Source organism: Gymnoscopelus microlampas (genome assembly GCF_963454915.1).
Source record: "Gymnoscopelus microlampas genome assembly, chromosome: 7".
Taxonomy (NCBI): Eukaryota; Metazoa; Chordata; class Actinopteri; order Myctophiformes; family Myctophidae; genus Gymnoscopelus; species Gymnoscopelus microlampas.
In genome coordinates, this window is record NC_139944.1 from 4,263,204 (window position 1) to 4,285,703 (window position 22,500).

Below are 22,500 nucleotides of genomic sequence, written 5' to 3' on the forward strand. Positions count from 1 at the left end.
CACCTACCCCCCCCCCCCCCCCCACCTCAGGTGTAATGAATGTTTGTTATCGAGAAGCCAAGTGCAGATATTGCTGGGCTCAGTGCTGAGGGCTGTTTCGACCTGCAATTTGTCCATGTCTGAGACCTGCTCATCGGGGGAAGTTTGGGGTTCAGTGTCTTGCTCAAGGACACTTCAACTAAGCCAGGGGGGGGGGGGGGGGGAGCAAACCGGTAATCCTCCAAATATTTTCTTTTTCTTTCAGCAGATGACTAAACAGTTGTGTGCGAGTGTGAAGCAGGGCGTTCCTGAAAAAGATAATTTGTTCTCAGAGAACCTCCCCTGGGTAAATAAAGGCAAAACGAGAAGATAATACTAACAGTGATGTATGCTACTGGTTCTCAATGTCCGGTCCGGGGACCACCAGGGGTCCAAATGGACCATTACAGGTCTGTAACTCCGAGAGACACAGAGTGAGTAGACAGAAATGGATCAATAGGCTATATGCACAGCAGCCATATTGGAAAGAAATTCACAGGTGTTACCAATGATTCTAATGAAGGCTCTGTTCCATTTAGTGTAGCACTGTAGTTCTCAAACCTTATCATTTCAAGGATCCCCATAACTCTGAGAGCGCACAAATGGAACCAAATGGACCCTTACGGGTCCATTTGGTTCCATTTGTACACTCTCAGAGTTACACACCCATAAGGTGCCATTTGGAACCCCCTCAAGGAACCATGAGGGTCCCTGGTTCACACTTTGAGACCCACTGGTGTAGCAGAGTGTTTCCAGTGAGACAACATGCACAATATCAGCACCCTGACTCTGTCTGACCAGAATGGAACAGAGCCTTCATTAGTATCATTGGTAACACCTGTGAAGGAAGTAAGGAAGAGGCTCAATTCCTTCCAATATGGCTGCTGTGCATAGAGCCTATTATAATGAGCATTAGTGAGGACCAATTATAATGACGACACGGCTGAGAATGGGGTCAGTGCTCCTTTAACCAATTAAAAAACATAAGCTCTGACCACGGTTTTCGGCCTGGTGGAGACTACTACTTCACAAGAACAGTAAAGACAGTTCTTCACTCTGAGAGGGAGTAAATCCTCATTAATACTGGCTTTATGAAGGCTGAAAGAAGCCTTTGTGATGACATCATGCACATGAAGTGGAGAGAAAACACCAAATGAAGCCGACAGATTCATTTCTAGAGAGCTACTAAAAAGAATGACTATAGTGATAATATTGAATTGGTATAATGAAGCAAGTGTTATGTAAGCTCACAGATAGCACTAGAAATTGGTTGTCACTACTTCCCATCCCAAACCCTTGTAGTGGTAGAAGCACTTATATGGTAAAATTGTAAATGGTGCATTTATATAGCTCTTTTATCCAAGGCGCTTTACATAGATTGTGCATTACATTCACCCATTCACACACACATTCATACACCGATGGCGGAGGAAACCATGCAAGGCACCAACCCACTCATCGGGAGCAATTAGGGGTTCAAGGACACTTCGACACTAACTCTGGGGGAGCGCCCCTTTTTTTATAATATAATAATATAATAAAATAAAAGTTGAATACCGGACCATAGCATTTCTATTATTAAAATGTACGTAAAAGTACCAAACATAAAAGTACTCATTGTGCAGAATGTCCCATTTGCCCCAAGTTCTCAAATGCAACGTATTAAAAAAAGATTTTGAAAATATCAAAGGTTGGCTAGTAAGTATACGTACTGTAGGGCTGAAATGGTTAATGTGTGTTTAGTAATAATAATAAAAATCTACAAAGTAACTAGTTACTAAAGTTTTCAAATGATTGTAGTGGAGTAAAAAGTACAATATTTGCCTTTGAGTAGAAGTAAAAGTACTGACATTTAGAAATACTCCAGTAAAGTAAAAAAAAAAAGAAAGAAAAACCTCAAGCACCACTTGTTGTAGTCAGTCTATGGAAGATTACTCAAAAAATATATTTCACTAATGCCTCGCATTAAACCCTCTCAAATCTCTGTTATTTCATCCTCATTACAGAAAGGAGGAAAACAGACGTCATTTCAGTGAATCCAGCTAAGATTAAATGAGCATAAAAAGACGACGGTGAACTCCAGAGACCACCTCTAGTTTCTGATCCTCTCATGCACTGTAAAATCCTTCAGTGTACAACTGTACATGTGGTGTGTCTGCACCTTCTGCAAACCACTCAAATCAGCCGTGCATCGTTAGTCTGAACACACTTTAAACATTGTGCACGGCGTGCGCACACACACACACACACACAGACACAGACACAGACACAGACACACTCACACTCACACTCTCTCACACACACACACACACACACACACACACACACACACACACACACACACACACACACACACACACACACACACACACACACACACACACACACACACACACACACACACACACACACACACACCTCAACTCAGCTGTATCGTCACATGATATCAAATGTATACAGGTGTAGAATCTGCATATAACTGGTCCTCACTATTGCTCATTATAAGATTGCCACCATTTCAGAATGGGCTGTGTGGACAGTTCAGAAACCTGCCTACCAGTGACATCATCGAGTAGGCAGGTTTGGTCATTTCAAACAAGATTCCAGTTTTTATTTAATTATAATGTTTACTACCGCGAGAATAATGGCTTCTATTATAGCGCGCTAACTTTCCAGGAACAGTAAAGCCTGCCGTTTCTATTAGCTTGGATTCCCCATCGATGATGTCACTGGTAGGCGGGTTTCTGTTCTGTCCACAGCCCTCCTCTGAGACACGTGAGAAATGGTACCGTCTTATAATGAGCATTAGTGAGGACCAATTATATGACGATAAGGTTGAAAATGGGTGAAGTGGTCCTTCAATAACATGAGTCCTACAGCACGGGTCTTCAATGTTTTCAGGCCAAGGACCCCCTAGCTGAGAGAGAGAGAGAGATGAAGCAGGGACCCCCTCTATATAGTGTATACAATTGTGTTTCAGATTATACATGTTTTGTTTACTTGGCCTGCTCTTCTTTCCCTCAACACCTATACCTCTTCCCCAAAAATAGCAGATCTACAAGCTCACAAGCTTGTAGATCTGCTATGTTTGGCTAAAGTTCTCCTCAGAAAAGGGATGCTAGGGTTCAGGTGGTTAAAGGGTAAGACCACTTCGGTAGAGGTTTGGGTTGAGTAGTTACCTTGCCATGATGTAACTCCAAAGGTGGGCAAGAAATAAAAAAGAATTGCTCCATTGATTAGAAATTGATAATTCAAAATATGCTCCTCATTGACTTACATTGTACGGTAAAACAGCTCTCAAAGTCACTCTTTTAGCACATAAACGAACGTAAACAAAGTTGATTCAGACAATATAGAGCATCACCAAACCCAGTACTGTTTTTTTTTTTAAATAAAAATGTCAACTTCCTGTTGATTTTGCCATTTTTAATAAGTAGAAAACCTGGACTGGATCGGCGGATCCGGATCTTCAAATAGTAATATCAACAGGAAGTTGACATTTTTATTAAAAAAACAAACAGTACTGGATTTGGTGATGCTCTATATTGTCTGAATCAGCTATGTTTGGGTTCATTTATGTGCTAAAAGAGAGACTTTGAGAGCTGTTTCACCGTACAATGTAAGTCAATGAGAAGCATATTTTGAATTATCAATTTCTAATCAATGGAGCAATTATTTTTGATTTCTTGTCCACCTTCTGAGTTACATCATGGCAAGGTAACTACACAACCCAAACCTCTACCAAAGTGGTCTTACCCTTTAAGGTAAAAAAAAACAATTAATCGTATAACACAAAGATTTGGCGGACCCCCTGTAGTAACTCTGAGGACCCCCTAGGGGTCCCGGGCCCCCTGTTGAAGATCCCTGTCCTACAGTATGGACTTAGTTGACCCCCCCCCCCCCAGGCAGGCAGTAGAGAGCACTTCCTTCATGTGCACATTTGGCTACTTGGCTCTCACTACATTCCTTTGAGTGTAATCCTTATCAGCCTCACTGGGGATCAGAGACCATATCGTTGCTGTCGGGCAGGAACCTCTTATCTCCATATTCTTCATATAACTTTTTTTCTCGCAAATTAACCCTTTAAGACCTGAAGCCGATTCTACATGTCTCCTAAATCTCAACAGTATTCTGAAAAACGTATGTTTCTATCAGTGGTGCTCAAACTTTTTCATGTCAAGGACCCCCAAAATTATATGTATTTGGCCGCGGACCCCCATCAAAATATTTTGTTCCAGGGACCCCCCAGAAGCTACAATCTACAAGCTCTAGATCTGCTATTTTTGAGCCAAAGTGTAAAATAAAGGTTTTTAGCTCAAATCTAAAAATGACACAGTTCCAGGTCTTAACTCATTGAGTGCCATTAACGTGTTTCACGTGTTTTTGAAAAAAAATAGAAAAAAATAAAGAAAAAAATAAAGAAGTTTGTTTCTGAACCCAAGATATCATTATCTGAAGATTTGCAGCTCCATCCACTCCTTGTTTAACTTATAACTGAAAAAGGCTGTATCTCGCTTCCTAAGCACTTTTTTTTTACTTTGAAAAAATACAAAAATATATAAATCGTAATGGCCAGAAATAGATATTAATAATTTGGGCACTCAATGAGTTAATGGGTTAACGCCCCGCTTGGTCATACTGCAGCGTCACACAAGCAGATCTACAACGCCGTGTTTTGAGCTAGTCGAACCGTTACTTTTGATATTTTTTAAATTTGAATCCTGAAAAGGAACTATTTTTTGGACATAATGAGGTTTGCACCCGACAGAGAGAATATCTTTCCACTTTTGCTTTGTTTTCTTTCGGTCAGTGAAGATACAAGATATGCTATTTTTTAAATAGCCCAGATATAAAATAGGGCTAAAGTGGTTAATGCATGTTTTATAATGTAAGAATGTATATCTGCAAAGTAACTAGTAACTAAAGTTTTCAAATAATTGAAGTGGAGTAAGAGTAGTATTTGTCTCTGAGATGTAGTGGAGTAGAAGTAAAAGTATAGACAATTAGAAATACTCCAGTAAAGTAAAAGTACCTCAACATTGTACTTAAGTACTAGTACTTGAGTAAATGTACATAGTTACTTTACACCACTGGTGAAGGGGAACGTTATGTTGTCATTTGGCAGTGCTGCTATGTGAGGTATGTCCTCGGCAGAGCCTGCCAAGGGCCAAAGTGATTCAGGCAAAGTGATTATAATCTTTTTGTTAAAATAAGTGTTAAATAGCTCTATATTGTGTTCATCGTTGCACCAGCTCAGTGGCCCCGTGGTTAGTGTCTGCCCTGAGATTGAGAGGTCGGGGGTTCATACCAAAGACTAAAAAAAGGGGACCCGGTCCAGCATGTGACACAGCAGGTTCACAGGTGTTACCAATGATTCTAATGAGGGCTCTGTTCCATTTAGTGTAGCACTGTAGTTCTCAAACCTTGTATAGGTTACAACGGGTCTGAATGGGTTAATAAGGTACCCAAACACCCCCCTCCTATATCGTCCAACATTCCATCATATGGAACCAGTTTTCTATCATCAGATTTTAAACAATGGCCATTCACTCACTAATAAACAAACATCTCACGAATACATGTGTGTCCAAAGCCTGCTGGCTTTCTTTAACCCATTAAGACCGGGAACGCATCCGTGTGTCATCTTTTAGATTCCTTTGGGCTATTCAAAAATAGCAGATCTACAAGCTCATAGCACGGCACAGAGTGGGAAAATGTTTGCAAACCTCTGAATATTTACTGTATATATTTTTAAAGCGAACATTTTTAACTCAAATCTTTGCTTCTGGGGGGTCCTTGGAACAACATCGGTCCGCGGCCAAATACATGTAATTTTGGGGGTCCTTGACATGAAAAAGTTTGAGAATCACTGATATAAAAACATACGTTTTTAAAAAACTGTACGATTTAGAATACTTTTGTAGAATCCCCCAGAAGCAAAGATTTGAGTTAAACACGTTCGCTTTAAAAAATATATATATATATATTCAAAGATTAGCAAAAAAAGCAGATCTACAAGCTCTTAGCGTGGCACTCGGTGCCGCGCTAAGAGCTTGTAGATCTGCTATTTTTGAATAGCCAAAGAAGTCAAAAAATGACACAGATTCTTTCCCGGTCTGAATGGGTTAACGGGTCACCGTCAAATTCAGGGCTCGCGACGCATGGATCGCAGTGCGCAAGTGTTCATAATGCTTAACGCGCGTGTGTGTGTGTGTGTGTGTGTGTGTGTGTGTGTGTGTGTGTGTGTGTGCACGCGCGCGTGTGTGTGTGCAAGATCCTCTCCATTTCATCTGATAACATCTAATCATGCCAGTGCCTGCGGCTTCATCTGCACAACAGATGGACATTGGGGCTCTGCTGGCTCATCTTGTAACGGGATCGGACAGTGTTCCCGATTGTTGTTTTGTTTTGACGTGAATACCATTGCATTACATCTGGCAGAGCGTTCCTATCATGGAAGCCTCTCAGCCCATGTGCTTCCGGTTCAGGGGGTCACCTCTTTGACCTCTTTATTGACAATAAACATATGTCAAATTACGTACATTTGTCACACCATAATCAAAAGGACAAAACGCAAGAAAGCCACTGGCTTATTTCCATTGCGGTCCTTTTACTGTACATGTGTGTGCAAATCATATGGTGATGCATGATGTATTTGCACTCACGTCGATGCACCCAATGGTGCAAAGAAAGTGTCCTTGTGCATGTCAGTCCAAGCACCCATACTTCCTTGTGGGAATAGGGGATGGGGGGTAGATACCTGAGGAATACAGTACAAAACAATACAAAAACAATATAAATACCTAACAACTGTACATCTTGAATGTAGACTGGGACTCCTTTTTGGGTTTTCTGATCCAGTATAGTGTGTCATCAGGAAGCCAGAAGCCACGGCGGAACCCGCGGCGGAACACACGGCAGAACCCGCGGCGGAACCCGCGGTGGATCGAAGAATGCCGGATGCTCCTCTAAAATGATTCGCCTCGGTTTAGGGACGTTATCATTTTGTTTAGTTCTGTATAATCGTTTCGATAAAGGACGACTTCACCCATTTTCAACCTATCTTCATATAATTGGTTCTCACTAATACTTGTGATAAAATGGTTAAAAAAAAAAATCAGAAAGCTTGAACAGACTTAAGTCCGTTCAAGCTAACCTCCGTCCAAAGTTTGGACGGATGGTATGGTGGGGGAGTGGTGCCATTTGGGCGTTGTTAAAGGTCATATCCCAGAGAGGTTAAATGTCATATTCCAGAGAGGTGGTTTGGTTTGGTTTCTCTGGAAGTTCAGAGTGGCAGTGTTTGTGAAAAATAAATAAATACTAGGGATGTCCGATTTTATCGGCCTCCCGATATTATCGGCCGATATTAGCATAAAAATTGATATCGGGAAAATATCGGTATCGGTTTTTGAAAAAAAAAAAAAATGTTTTTTTTTTTTTTTTTTTTTTGCTTTATAAATAAGTTACAGGAGTTCTTACTGTATATGGTGTGTGTGATATGAAATTTGAGCTTACCCTAAACACAATAATCCCCGCATATATCGGTATCGGTTGATATCGGTATCGGTAATTAAGAGTTGGACAATATCGGTATATCGGTTATCGGTAAAAAAGCCAATATCGGACAACCCTAATAAATACAAATAATAAGAACTAGAGGTTTGGGCCGCTTCGCGGCCCTCACATCTAGGCCCAATCAGAAGGAAAGCTGCTGTGGCTAAAATATTAGGATGTAGTAGGAAATGTATTTTTTTTATTAACCGTACACTATGTAAGTACATTGAAGGCGGGAAAAGAAGCCTATATTATAGCCAGAGCTCTGATCAACAGTCTGTGGCAAGTTTCGGGGCAAGTGAAGTGTTCGTGTGTTGACCAACCCCGGACAAATTTTGGAGGTAATTTCAATTGAAGTAGTAGGATGATTGACTCTCTTTACCAGTGAACTGAGTCACTGTTTGAATATACAGATTATAGTTCAAATAATCTTGTTTAACAAGAGAGAGACATCAGTCTTCAGACGTCAGACCCTCTGAAATAGGAGCCCCTCAAGGTTGTGTGCTGAGTCCGCTCATCTTACTCCCTGTACACACACGACTGCGCGGCCACGCACAGAGCCAACATCAAGTGTGCTGATGACACGCCGGTGATGGGCCTCATTGACAGCGACGACGAGACGGCCAATAGGGTCAGGGTCAGATCACTGACACACGATGGTGCCAGGAGAATAACCTCGCTCTCTACGTCGGCAAGACCACGAGGCAGAGAGGTCAGCGGCGCCAAAGTGGAATGGGTCAGTGACTTCTAATTCCTCGGAATACACATTTCCGAGGATGAAGAAATTCGGGGTGAGCCCTCGCATCCTAAGGATCATTCTACAACACCATGGAGAGCGTCCTGACGTGCGGCACCACCTCCTGGTATGGGAACTGCAACGCCTCAACCTCAAAGCAGAGTGGTGCGGTCAGCTCAGCACATCGTAGGAAGTGAGCTTCCATCCCTCCAAGGAAATACGAGACGATGTGTAGCCAAGGCTGAGAGCATCATCCGGACCATTTCTTTGAACCGGTTTGATGTCCTGCCAGGCACGCGATGCCGGAGTATCAAGCCACGACAGTTTTTATCTAGATAAGCCTGTTGTCTGTGTCTTTCATCGATTGTATTATATAGTGAATGCGCCTTTACGCCTTGACCTAGGACTTTTAAATTGGCATAACAGTATTTTTTTTAAATGTTCTCCCCCCTTTTATACAGTGAAAGCATGCATAAACTATTTCACAGCTCACTTTTATCTTGTATTTGTGTTATGACAATGCAATTTGATTGATTGATTGGTTAATTGGTTGGTTGATTGATTGATTGATTGATTTCTTTATAAACCAGATGTATGGTCATTGTCTTCACTGATATTTATCGGTAATATCTTCAGAGGTTGAGTGTTATCACCATTATACATGAATGGAAAGAGCTTGTCAGTGAAAGTGTGTGTGAAGGTGTGTAGGTGTGTGTTGGTATCAGGCTCAATGAAGGACAGCTTTCCTCTGCTCCAGTCCAGTTGGACTCTATCCTCCAGGGTTTCTGATTCACTGGGAGAACAGTGAATGACAACGGTCTGCACTTTGCTTTGTATTCACCATCGAGAAATATTAGTCTCCAGCATTGACCCCCTCTGTCTCCCTTCCTCTGGTAAGACTCTGCTAACACACCTACTGACCAGCATCTATTTTCTCCAACCTCAACATCCCAGCAGTGAGTCCCTGAGTCAAAGCCCTCAGAACCCAGGACAAAGGGACAGTATTCAAACCTCTCTGGGTTGTCAGGAAGCTGCTGTTCATCTCCACATCTTACACATGGTCAGGTCATCAGACACGGTTAACGATGGATAGGCAGTGTTGGGGTCCAGAATGACAGGCGTGTAGAGACGATGTCCACCATATTGGCCAAGACTCTGAAGGACAGGTTGCCCAAGTGTTTGGCCTCGTCTATCAGTGCCCTTGAATCCAGCTGTGGGTCCTGCAGTGTGAGCGTGACTCTTTCCACTGTGGTCTTGTGGTTCTGCAGAGATGAGACGTGTTCAGCTCTCAGCTCCTCATCTATGGCTCTGATTGTGTTTGAAAGAGTTGATATCTCTCTGTTCAGACCCTCAATCTTCTCCTTCATCCTCTGAGTCTTCTGCTGCTCTTCCTCCCTCAGTGCAGTGACCCTAGCCTCCTCCTCCTCTTGTAGAAACCGACGAAGCTTCCTAAACTGTTCCTTAATCTTCCTCTCTGTGTTCTGAGTCTGGATCTTAATGTGTTCTGCTGCTTGGTCACAGTTTGATCTAACCTCATTAAAGACTCTTCAACAATAGCTTCAGTGATTTCTGGACTTCCTTCTTTGGATTCATTTTCTGATGTTTCTCCTGCAAGAAGGTCTCACACAGGTTCTTCAGAGCCTCGTTACAGGGCGGATCATCCACTGAAGAGGCTTCCTTACAAACTGGACATTCCTTTATTTCCTTATGTGTCCACCATTCGTGCACACAGGCTTTACAGAAGATGTGGCTACATGGCAGGACAACAGGATGTTTGAATATGTCACTACACACGGGACAGGACACATCCTCCTCTGAAAAAGACAACTGGAAAGCCATCTAAGTACGTTTCTGGATGAAGCTACAAACACTCAGCTTAAGACAGGAAATCAAGCCGGTCAGTGGTGGTAACACTTCTTTCCAAAGTTTACTGAAGTTTACTTTTAACTTTTGAATCCTGGTTCCTATTATATTAAAACAGCTGTCAACATGAAGAACAAGCTTTAAGTTGGTCTATTGCATCAGGTAGCTGTGAAAGAACTGTGGTTTGTCTACAAATACACCAGTTTAGAGATGACATCACAGTGACGTCGCTGCACTAACGCGGCGCCGGTCAGGTGAGTACTATGACGTTATTGATGTGGAACTCCATATTTGGGGAAGAGCAGGTATGAAGCAACATGTGTGTGTGTGTGTGTGTGTGTGTGTGTGTGTGTGTGTGTGTGTGTGTGTGTGTGTGTGTGTGTGTGTGTGTGTGTGTGTGTGTGTGTGAGTGTGTGTGTGTGTGTGTGTGTGTGTGTGTGTGTGTGTGTGTGTGTGTGTGTGTGTGTGTGTGTGTGTGTGTGTGTGTGTGTGGTGTGTGTATGGCCATGCAGTGGCGGCTGGCCAATAGACAGTGCTAGGGCACCACCCAACCACTCCCAAATCAATGTATTTCAGGCCAAAGACCTGTAGAAGTCCTTGGATGGGTGCTACACCAGAATGCTACTGTGTGCTACTGAACATCAAACAGGACAAACACATTACCAACACACGTCAGTCATTACCAACTGACGGGTGTCAGTAAACACATTATTGCACAATTGCGTCGCGACGCGGCACGCGCATGTGAGCTTGTAGATCTGCTATTTTCAAAAGAATTCAGTGTAACGATAGTTCATGTAGACACGGAAGGCAGAATGTTTATATACTTCCATTCACACTCCCGGGACCCCCCCCCCCCCATTCACTTATTCAGTTTGTACTCCTTTAAGGCAGAACGTTCAACCTCTTGGCATTCTCATTCGCTACAAGCCAACTCACTCACGCCCTTATACCCACCAGTGCAACACTGGCGGGTCATTTAAGCAGCTTCTGCTCTCTGTTCATTCTACATGCTTAGCTGTCATTGCAGGTTGTACAGCTGTTAGGTTTCAAATTCCCTCCACCTCCCTGTGGCACTTAGTTCGTATTGTTATTGGTTGATTCTGTGTATTGTACCGTGGTTTTATGGATTATACTATGATTCTGTGTATTGTACTGTGGTTCTATGGATTGTACTATGATATGTGGTAGTTTAATTAGGCATTGAAGGTTCAATGTTTATGTAAAACTGTATTTATGCTCTACTCTGGGGGTTTTGTGATTGAAGATCTGTGTCATGTTTGCACAGGGAATCTTTAATATCACAAGAGCAGAGTCACACCGCCAAACTTGAATGCAATATCATTGCATATAGTAATGGTTAATAAATGGTAAATGGATAATTAATGGTCTGGTTATTTCTGAGCTGAAGTGTCTAAATTATTTTTTATGCATTTGAAAACTTGAGTATAAACATAATGAGTACTTTTACTTTCGTACTGATGCAAATACTTTTGTACTTTTGTACATTTTGAATAGGCTCTATGCACAGCAGCCATATTGGGAATGAATTGGGCCCCTTCCTTACTTCCTTCACAGGTGTTACCAATGATACTAATCAAGGCTCAGTTCCATTCAGTGTGGCATAGTGGGTGACTTATTTTCAAGGACCCCCATAACTCCGAGAGCGTACAAATGGAACCACTCTCAGAGTTACACACCCACCATAAGGGGCCATTTGGGAACCAAAATGGAGTGTTTCTAGTGAGCCAACATGCACAATATCAGCACCATGACCAGAATGGAACAGATCCTTCATTAGTATTATTGGTAACACCTGTGAAGGAAGTAAGAAGAGGCCCAATTTCTTTCCAATATGGCTGCTGTGCATAGAGCCTATTCCGACTTTTTAACAGAGTATTTCTATATTGCAATATTGATACTTTTACTCAAGGAACAAATTTGAGTACTTTTACCGCCACTGCCGAAAATGACCCCCTTTGTTTTGGGGAAGCACCGGTCTTAGAAAAAGCCTCTCCATCCTCGATCTATTTCCTGAAGCAACACACAGCGAGCGTCCCTCAACCTTAATGCGTTGTTTACTTAGCAGTACTAATGTCCTCCAGCGCCCGCCCTGCACGCCCATCTGGCCTGGCTCTGCCCGCCGGAGCCTGGCATGTCTGCCAATCTATCACTCCCACACAGCTGTCAACACAGGACCACCCCCCACACACACACACACACACACACCTCTAACACCCTGCCAAAGGATGCAATTTCCTTCCAAACCTCACTGATGGAATATTAAGTCAAAGTATCAATTCTGCAATGCAGATATACTCTGGTACATAAGTAAAAGTCCGGAATTCAAAATGTACTTGAGTAAAAGTACAAAAGTATTGGCATCAAAATGTACTTAAAGTACCAAAGGTAAAAGTACTCATCGTGCAGAATGTCCCGTTTCAAGTTTTCAAATAACTAGCTTTTGAAAATAGCCGATCTACAAGCTCACAATGCGTCGCATCACGACGCATTGTCGAAAACCGTTTTTACAATAATATAAAATCACGAAAATAGACGATCTACAAGCTCACAATGCTCAACTTTGTGAGCTTGTAGATCAGCTATTTTTAAAAACATTTTGTGACAAACCCTTGTACGATGAAGTAGGGCATTATTTTTTACGGAAATAATATAAAAAGTTGAAATATGGAGATGCAAATTTTCTGCCTGACAGCAACAACATACAGTAACAAAATAAAAGTGGCTCAGATATGTGGAATAGAAGTATAGAGTATTGAAAAAAGGTGTAAATACTCAGGTACAGTAAAAAGTAAAAGAACAAAAAGAAACTCAGACAAGTACAGCACTTGAGTAAATGTACTGAGTTACTTTACACCACCGTTTGGCTGTGTCATGAGAAATGCTTTCCCTCCAAACACGACACAGCAGGAACACTGCACAAAAGAAACGTCAAGTCCAACTGATGACTCATCACTTCTGGCTGAAAAGTTCACTTCACTTTCACTTTTTCATACCATTTCACAGATAGCTTTATAGAGACTCTCTCTCTCTCTCTCTCTCTCTCTCTCTCTCTCTCTCTCTCTCTCTCTCTCTCTCTCTCTCTCTCTCTCTCTCTCTCTCTCTCTCTCTCTCTCTCTCTCTCTCTCTCTCTCTCTCTCTCTCTCTGGTGGGGAGGGGGGGGGGGCAAAACTCGCACCAATCTATAAATATCCCTGGAGTCATGTGATCAAGATGTATCAGTCTGATTTTTACAGATTCCATTCCAATTGGCTATATGGCTGCCTTCCAAGTTCTGCACACTGTTTCCAGGTTGCTGTTTTTTTTTCTTCATGTATCGGTTCTTTACAGTGAGGGTTTTGAAGTGGACTTGGCCGGTGTTCTGCTGGCTGGTGGGAGGGAGCGTTACTTATCAAAGCCTCTCTCTCTCTCTGCTCTCTGTTCAGAAGTACCTGCCAGCATCCTACATCATCATCATCATCATCATCATCACACATGCTGCACTGCTGTCAGAGCTGGAAGGAGAAGTACTCATATGTTTTACCCACAAGTACAAGTAGCAATGTCACAGTGTAGAGAAACCAGTGTTTCAAATATTGTCGTCGCGGGCCCTGGCCCTGGACGACACATACTGCCTTCCTGGGGGTTCTGACCAAAAGGCAATATGTGCCTTCTTGGGAGTGAGACTGTGTTGGTTTCATGCTGTTGACTAAAACCAGTGGTGGGAAAAAGTACTCTCATGTTTTATTTAAATAAACAAATCAAATCTGCAATGTAGAAATGCAGAATTCACTTGAGTAAAAGTACAAAAGTATTGGTATCAAGTTTTCAAATGTATACAAATCTTTTGAAAATAGCAGATCTACAAGCTCACAATGCGTCACATCGCGACCCATTGTGAGCTTGTAGATCTGCTATTTTCAAATGGCCGAAATGTGTATAGGGCTGAGGTGGTTACTGTATCTTTTGTAATAATAATCAAAATCTACAAAGTAACTAGTAACTAAAGTTTTCAAATAACTGTAGTGGAGTAAAAAGATAATACTTAATTGCCTCTGAGATGTAGTGGAGTAGAAGTAAAAGTACTGAAAATTGGAAATACTCCAGTAAAGTAAAAAATACCTCAAAAGTGTAATAGCGGGTAATAGCGCCCTCTATAGGCTCACTTCAGAAATTGCATGCAAATCCCTCTCTTGCGCGCGCAGCATCCTCTCATGTTTACAAACAGGAAACCCGTCTATACTTTTGCACTTTTACTCAAGCAAATTTTGAATTTCCGTACTTTTACTTAAGTAACTGAGTATTTCTACATGAAGTATTGATACTTTTACTTAAGTAAAAAAAAAATAGAATACTTTTTCCACCACTGAGCAGACATCAGGAAGGCATTTCTCTCTGCACAGTGGTACCAGGCATGCAGAGCATTGAAAATAGGTTGTGAATAAAGTTTTTTTTTAGGCCTCCTCCTGGTAACAATAAGCAGAAGACTCCCTCCTCTCTCGGTCATCTCACAGCCATTCAGAGCATTTATACATACAGCCAAACATGAGCTAAAAGCATCAACTCTTCACCATTAAAAACAGAACGAACGTCTACATTTCAGTTAAGTGGTCGGCTGGGTGGGCCGCGCATGCTTTGGATATTGTTTTATAAGTGGGCCCCGACCCAGAAAAGCTCGAGAGCCACTGGTAAACAGCATGTCTTCAACAGGTGCTATGGTACGTCATATCGCATATTACTGTATCTACATGACATAGGCTACAGTACAAGCATAAGCATAGGATCTATCCAATTACACTATCTATACCGGTGGTTTAGCAGTATTAACTCATTCGGTGCCAGAGGTTTATTAAAACAGGATACATCTAGTGCTGGCATTCCTAGCATTTAGGCTGCACTGTTTAGAGCTGTAGAATCGACGACGAACACCCGGATGTAAACGACGGTGGATGGTCCAGGCTAACGCCTGGAACAATAACATCTCTCACACGAGTCGCCATTGCGGAGTGATCGCGCATCGAAAATGGCTCCTTTTTCTCCACTGTAAAAAGTCAAGGAGATCCAGAGGTTTTTTATCAAGGCGATCAAGGTTTTATCCTCCTCACGGAGATTCCCGGTTTTGACACTCGACGGGTGTCTTTGCAAAACCCGGAATCTCCGTTTTTGGCACCCAACGAGTTAAAGCATTCAGCACTTGCGCAGAAAACCGGATTCGGGGTACAAGAGGAAAGTTACATACTGTAGTGCAGCTTTAATGATAATAATTATGACAACGATAATTGTGTGTAGTTGAAAAGGTTACACAGTATTCATTCAAATTTGCACTCCAGATTTGACCGTCTTAAAGGGATAGTTCACCCCCAAAATGACCTTTTTTCTATCGATTAGTCACCCCATGGAGACTTGAATTCATGGATATTTTTTTTGTCTTGTCTCATTCCTAAGCCAATAATGTGATGACCGGCAGTGGTTCCGGTAGGGGACACAAAGAGTCTTTTTTGTGTCTCCTACCGAAACAAATGATTGGATGGACAAATAATTGGCTTAGGAATGCGACAAAAACAAAAAAAATATCCATGAATTCAAGTCTCCATGGGGTGAGAGATCGGTAAAAAAAAAGTTTTTAGGGGGTGAACTATCCCTTTAACTGTCATTGTTTTAAACATTCCACTGGCTGTGAAGTGCTCCCTGCTAAAGAATGCTAAAAGAATGCAGGCCAGCACATGGCTCATTGTTCCCCACGCCTTCCCAAACAAAAACACGCTACTCAACCAAAGAGACAGACCACTGGTGTCTCCATTAGCGACCAAAATAGCAGCACTCTGTTTCTCCAATCAACCGGGGATCCCCTCTCTCTCTCTCTCTCGTTCTCTCCCACCCCTCACAAAGACGCCGTGGCCGTGCCGAAAAGATCCAAGCTTGTTTGTCAGTGGTGGAAAAAGTAACTAAGTACATGTACCGAAATGCTCTTCTTACGTACAAGTTTGAGGCATTTTGACTTTACTGGAGTATTTCCAGTTTTCAGGACTTTTAATTCTACTCCACTACATCCCAGAAGCAAATATTGTACTTTTACTCCACTACAATTATTTGAAAACTTTATTATACTTTATTATAAAACATACATTAACCACTTCAACCCCTGTATACATTTCGGCCATTGGAAAATAGCAGATCTACAAGCTCACAATGCGTCGCGATGCGACAAATTGTGAGCTTGTAGATCGGGTATTTTCAAAGGGTTTATACATTTGAAAAGTTGTGAGATGGGCCATTCTGCATAATGAGTACTTTCTAGTTTTGGTACTTTAACTACATTTTGATGCCGATACTTTTGTACTTTTACTCAAGTAAATTTTGAATTCCGGACCTTTACTTGTAACAGAGTATTTCTACATTGCAGTATTGATACTTTTACTTAAGTAAAACATGTGAGTACTTTTTTCCACCACTGCTGTTTGTTAACTCTATCCTGTGATCACAACAGCGAAACGTCAAAAAATAAAGATTAGTTGCTCCCAGGGGAGGCACTGCCACTTAGACCCACTTAACGTCTATAGATTGAAGCCTGATTGGTTGAAAACAGCATGATCTACAAGCTCACTCGCGTGGTGCGGGTGCGACGCCGTTGTGAGCTTGTAGATCTGCTATTTTCGGTACGCGTGGAGCGTTCTTGCTTTCTTTCTCAGGCCACCGGTGAAAGCAGGAAAGGCATGTCTGGGACCGGCGCTTACCACTTAGCCCCTCTCTCTGCAGTCAGAGATAAGGACCAAGAGGGTCCCGATGACAAGCGGCTCTTCCGCCACTTTCATTGCACCCGGTGATGGAAGAAGTACTCACATGTTTTTTTACTTAAAGGACAACTTTGTTTTTTTTACAACAAGGGTTATTTTATTAGTTTGTAATGATAATAATTAAAAGATGAGTATTAAAAAAAAATGTTTTTTAATGATTTAGTGATTTTTAAAGGACAACTTTGTTTTTTTTACAACAAGGGTTATTTTATTAGTTTGTAATAATAATAATTAAAAGATGAGTATAAAAAAAGAACGTTTTTTAATGATTTAGTGATTTTTAACTGGGCGGCGGGGGCATTCGATCCATTGGTAAATAGGCATGAACGCAGCCTCCGATTTCCGTGAAACTTTGTACGCACTTTGTTTTGGCCTAATGATAGGCCTAATTATAGGCCAAAACGTGAATCTGCCTGTTACGGCGCCACCATGAGGCTGATTCGAAAAATGTAGGGTGGCATTTCCTCCTTGGCCTAGTGGGGGTGTGCGTACAAAGTTTCACGGAAATCGGAGGCTGCAAATTGTAAAAAAAATCTTCTCTTATGGGGGTCCCTGGCATAGCTTTTCAAATGGGGGTCCGCAGGCTAATAAGTGTCAATTTGGGGGTCCTTGACATGAAAAAGTTTGTGCCAAGGACACAAGATTTGTGGAGGATTTTTGAGTGTCTATTCGGTTGGTTCAACTGATTTTTATTCTATATTAAAGGGGAAATCCACCCATTTTCAATATTTAACTATGTCATTAATATAGCATAAAGGAGTTGTGTGGAAATAAGAAAAAAGTTCCCCCCTTTCTGTGTTGCCTTGAACTGGAGGATTGATTGTGGGTTTAACATTGCAAATTACAACGTGATGACTCATCATGTTGTAATTTGCAATGTTAAACCCACAATCAATCCTCCAGTTATTTCCACACAACTCCTTTATGCTATATTAATGACATAGTTAAATATTGAAAATGGGTGGATTTCCCCTTTAAGTAATTTTGCTGGGGGGCTCCTGTTTGTGCGTGCGTGTGCGCGTGCGTGCGTGCGCATGCGTGACCTACTACTCACTTCTTTTGGGCTTGTTTTCGTAGACCTGTCTCGCTTGTTTCTCCACCAGCAGGAGGCCGTGGACTCAAGAGGGAATAAACAACCACACTGATCCACTTAACTTACAATAAATATGTCACGAGCAAGACATGAAACACAACCCGAGCTGAGAGGGAATCGCTTTCAACCAGAGAATTATTGGATGGAATCTCCCTGCCATAGACACACGTCTACACACACTACAGAGCATCCTTAACCCCATTAAGACCTGAGGCCGATTCTACAAATGCCTTCTAAATCAATCCTAGCAGTTTTCTGAAAAAACCTATGACGTTGCTGTCGTGCAGAAACCTCTCATCTCCATTGTTTAACTTTTTGTGTTTTTTTTCATAAATGAACACATCGTGTGCCAGAGGTTTTTTAAAACAGGGTACATCCAGTGCCAGACGTTTCTTAACGTTTACGCTGATCTGTTTGAAGCCACCACGAGGACCCGGACGTGAACAAAAGGTGGGCGCGCGATGGCCGAGGGTCCCGTCTAACGACTGGAACAATGATATTTCTAGCGCGATCCGCCATTGCAGAGTGATCGCGCGTCAAAAACGTCTTGTTTCGACCACTGTAAAAAGATACGGAGATATGGACCTTTGTCTCAAGATCCTATCATTGGAGCGCACGGAAGTGACGTTTTTTTGGACTGACGTCACATCCGTCCATTCCATCTTAAAAGGGTCCTAGGATCATTCCTAAGTTGCGTTAGAGCGCCCCTTGTGGAGAAAAAAACCCTGAAGATTCTCGTTTATGGCACTCGACGGGTGTATTTGCAAACACGAAGATTCTTGTGCTTCGCACTCAATGTGTTAACGCCCTACTTGATCATACTACAGCGTCACACAAAAGCATCAAAAGTAGCAGATCTACAAGCTCGAAACGCGGCGCGAAGCGACGCGTTTCGAGCTTGTAGATCTGCTACTTTTGATGCGTTTGAATTTTAATCCTGAAAAGTAACAGTTGTGGACGTAATGAGGTTTCCACCCGACAGAGATGATATATAGCTAAACATTTAAAATGACACAGATGTTTCGACCGGATTGACTCACCGCGCTCGCCCTCTGTTGGTGTGGAGGGACTCGGGATACGACCAGAGACACCACAGGCCCACGATACACACTTCTTTAACAGGCTCCTCACTGTGCGACTACTAGTAGCCGAAGACATTAAGGACGTTAGCCAATATTGCACATAGTCGCCTGGCAACATAATGGGCTAGGTCATTTGTCAAGTTTTTCAGAATACAGAAAAAAACTGAAGCAAAACAAACTATATGATATTTCTTAACCATTTCACCTAAAAAGTGTATAACAATATTATGACTGTTGACATACAAATAACAGTCTGTCAGTTATGTAACAAGAGGATTACATGACTTTTTAAAGGCCAATTTGTGTTTTGAATTGTAAACCTGACTTAGGCCGAATTATTTCTGGAGCAAGTGACTTACACCAGACTTGGTCACATTGTCTTCGACTTAGGCAACATAAGATGTCCTATAGGTCACACTCTTGACACAGGCCATCATACTACTGGGGTAGGAAGCGTCAGTGTCATGAAGAGATGATTTAGGCAACAAAAAAAAATACTCAAAAAATGACTTAAGCCATTATTAGGTGGAGTTTGCATGTTCTCCCCGTGTCTCCTAGGGTAGTTAATACCCTCACAAAAACATGTAGTAATCCTGGTCACTATACTGCCTCTCCTGATGGAGGGGAAAGGAACTGGTTGGAATAACGTGTTCCTTCCATGCGCTACGTCCTACCAGGGAAACTCCCCCCTGTCAGGTGACAAGAAGGTCAGTTGGCTCTCATGCATTGAAGGAGGCATGAGCTCGGCCCTGGCCTCCCTAGGCTGGTGGGGGTTACAAAATCAAGGGATAAAAAAACAATTTTTTAAAGCCATTATTAGGAAGGTGACGTCATTATAGGAATACGAAATATGAACTCAATATGGACAGATGAACAGAATTATGACTAGATGAATTGCACGATGACAGCACTGGTTTTTAGTTAGGATATGAAGTATATTTTATCCAGTTTATTGTTGTCTTTTTAAAGAGTATTGTAGGATATAATGTAGTATTGTTCTTACTCTCTTGTCGGTACGTTTTGTCTTTTTTTAAATTCCAACCCTGGGAGCCGAGCTCCAAGAGTTCCTATGCAATCGTGGAAATGGCAAAAAAAGAGAGCAGAGGGGGGCGACGGGGTCACAGGTTATTTAGGATGTCGGTGGAAGCTCTGAGGGTGATGAGGTGGTGCGATGGGGGTCCCAGAGATGGATGGATGACCCGCTCCTTGGGTCTGGAGCCTCTGCCCCTGATGGGCCAGGGGGGCAGAGGCAGGGGGGCAGAAGGCAGGCTGATTTAGATTGTGGCGGTGAGAGCTCCCAGGTTTTTTGTTTATTTGATGCTGCCGTGTGTGGGAAAAAGTTCATTACGTGTGATGGATGAGACTCGGCTCTGTTATTGCCTCAGGAGGACCACATGGGGGTGGTGGTGGGGGGGGGGGGGGTTAGGTACTCCCTCGAGTCTCAACAATACTACACTCCCCGTGGATCTGCTGCTATTACGAAGGCCCCACTCCGCTATATGCACTGACTCTGAGTCTTAGTGTGTAGACCAGGGGTCTTCAACAGGGGTCCGGGGGACCCCTAGGGGGTCCTCAGAGTTACTACAGGGGGTCCGCCAAAAGCTTTGTGTGATAGGATTTTGTTTTTACATTAACCACTTGAACCCTAGAATTCCTTTTCTGCAGGGGAACATTAGCCGAAAATATTTTTGTCAAAGAGGCTATAGGTGTAGAGGGAAAAAAGTGCAGGCTAAGTAAAAAAAAGAACTTTAATCTGAAACACAATGTTATACAATATAGAGTAGGGGGTCCTTGGCCTGAAAACGTTGAAGACCGCTGGTGTAAACCACTGTTTCTCGAACTTTCCCCGAATTTCTATGGGTCGCAAGTAAATATCTCCTTTTTTTTTACTGTTTCCTACATTAAAAAAAATATATATATTATTTCAAAAGATAAAAAAAAACACATCCAACATTTTTCAAAAGTATTTCATAAATCAAATGAAAAATTCGAATAATTCCCATCTACAAGCTTACAACGCGGTGCAAAGCGACGCGTTGTGAGCCTGTAGATCTGCTATTTTCACTAGTTTGGGTCCCCAGCCAAACGTCTGGTTTCTCTTGTGGGCCTTGAGCTAAAACGTTTTGGAACCACCGGTGTAGACCATGGGTCTTCAACAGGGGGTCCGGGACCCCTAAAGAGGTACTACAGGGGTGCTGCCAAATCTTAACCCATTAAGGAACTGTGTCATTTTTAGATTTGAGCTAAAAAGCATTATTTTACACTTTTGGCTATTTTTGAAAAATCGTGAAAATGTGTGCAAATCTTCTGAATATATATATTTTTAAAGCGAACATTTTTAACTCAAATCGTTGCTTCTGGGGGTCCCTGGAACAAAATATTTTGATGGGGGTCCGCGGCCAAATGCATATCATTTTGGGGGTCCTTGACATGAAAAAGATTGAGCACCACTGATATAGAAACATACGTTTTTCAGAATACTGTTGAGATTTAGGAGACATGTAGAATCGGCTTCAGGTCTCAATGGGTTAATGTGATAGGAGCTTAAGCCAGCCTGATGATTTGTGATGGCCGCTGTAAGCCTGGTGGGCTTCACCGAGGGGCTCTGCGCTCCCGACCCCGCGACCTCAATAGCTGAGAGGTCAATCCATGAGGAAGAGGAGAGGATGAGGAGTTCACACAACCTTCACAAGAAGTGGAGCGTATCGTCTCTGTCGGGGTGGATACCTCGTATGTCCAAAAGCGTTACTTTTCACCCATTGTTGAGACCTGAAGCCGTCTCCTAAATCTCAGTATTCTGAAAAACGTATGTTTCTATGTCAGTGGTGCTCAATCTTTTTCATGTCAAGGACCCCCAAAAGTATATGTATTTGGCCGCGGACCCCCATCAAAATATTTTGTTCCAGGGACCCCCCAGAAGCAAAGATTTGAGTTAAAAATGTTTGCTTTAAAAATATATATATTCAAAGATTTGCACCCATTTTCACGATTTTTTAAAAATATCAGATCTACAAGCTCGTAGCGCGGCACTAGGTGCCGCGCTATGAGCTTGTAGATCTGATATTTTTGAATAGCCCAAAGTGTAAAATAATGCTTTTTAGCTCAAATCTAAAAATGACACAGTTCCAGGTCTTAATGGGTTAAGGAAATGCAAAGCAAAACAAGACTGACATTGAAATGTCATTTACAGGGTGGCTACCAATATAACGAAAATGTGGGCATCTGTCTCGCAAAATTGAAATACGGAGATAGGAGGTTTCAACAGACCCTAAGCTGCCGCCACCAAGACAAACAGCAGCGCTCTGAGAGTCCACCGGGAGTGTGTCTGGGACCTCTACAAGTGTAAGACGCAGTCCTGTT

At 42.3% G+C, this 22,500-nt stretch overlaps 1 protein-coding gene across 1 annotated transcript in view; it reads right to left on the reverse strand.

Moving 5' to 3' along the window:
* Positions 1 to 22,500, reverse strand: part of LOC311049468 (uncharacterized protein) — a gene marked incomplete at its 3' end in the record, with an annotated part of 55,792 nt that overhangs the window by 3,322 nt on the left and 29,970 nt on the right. The window lies entirely within an intron of this gene.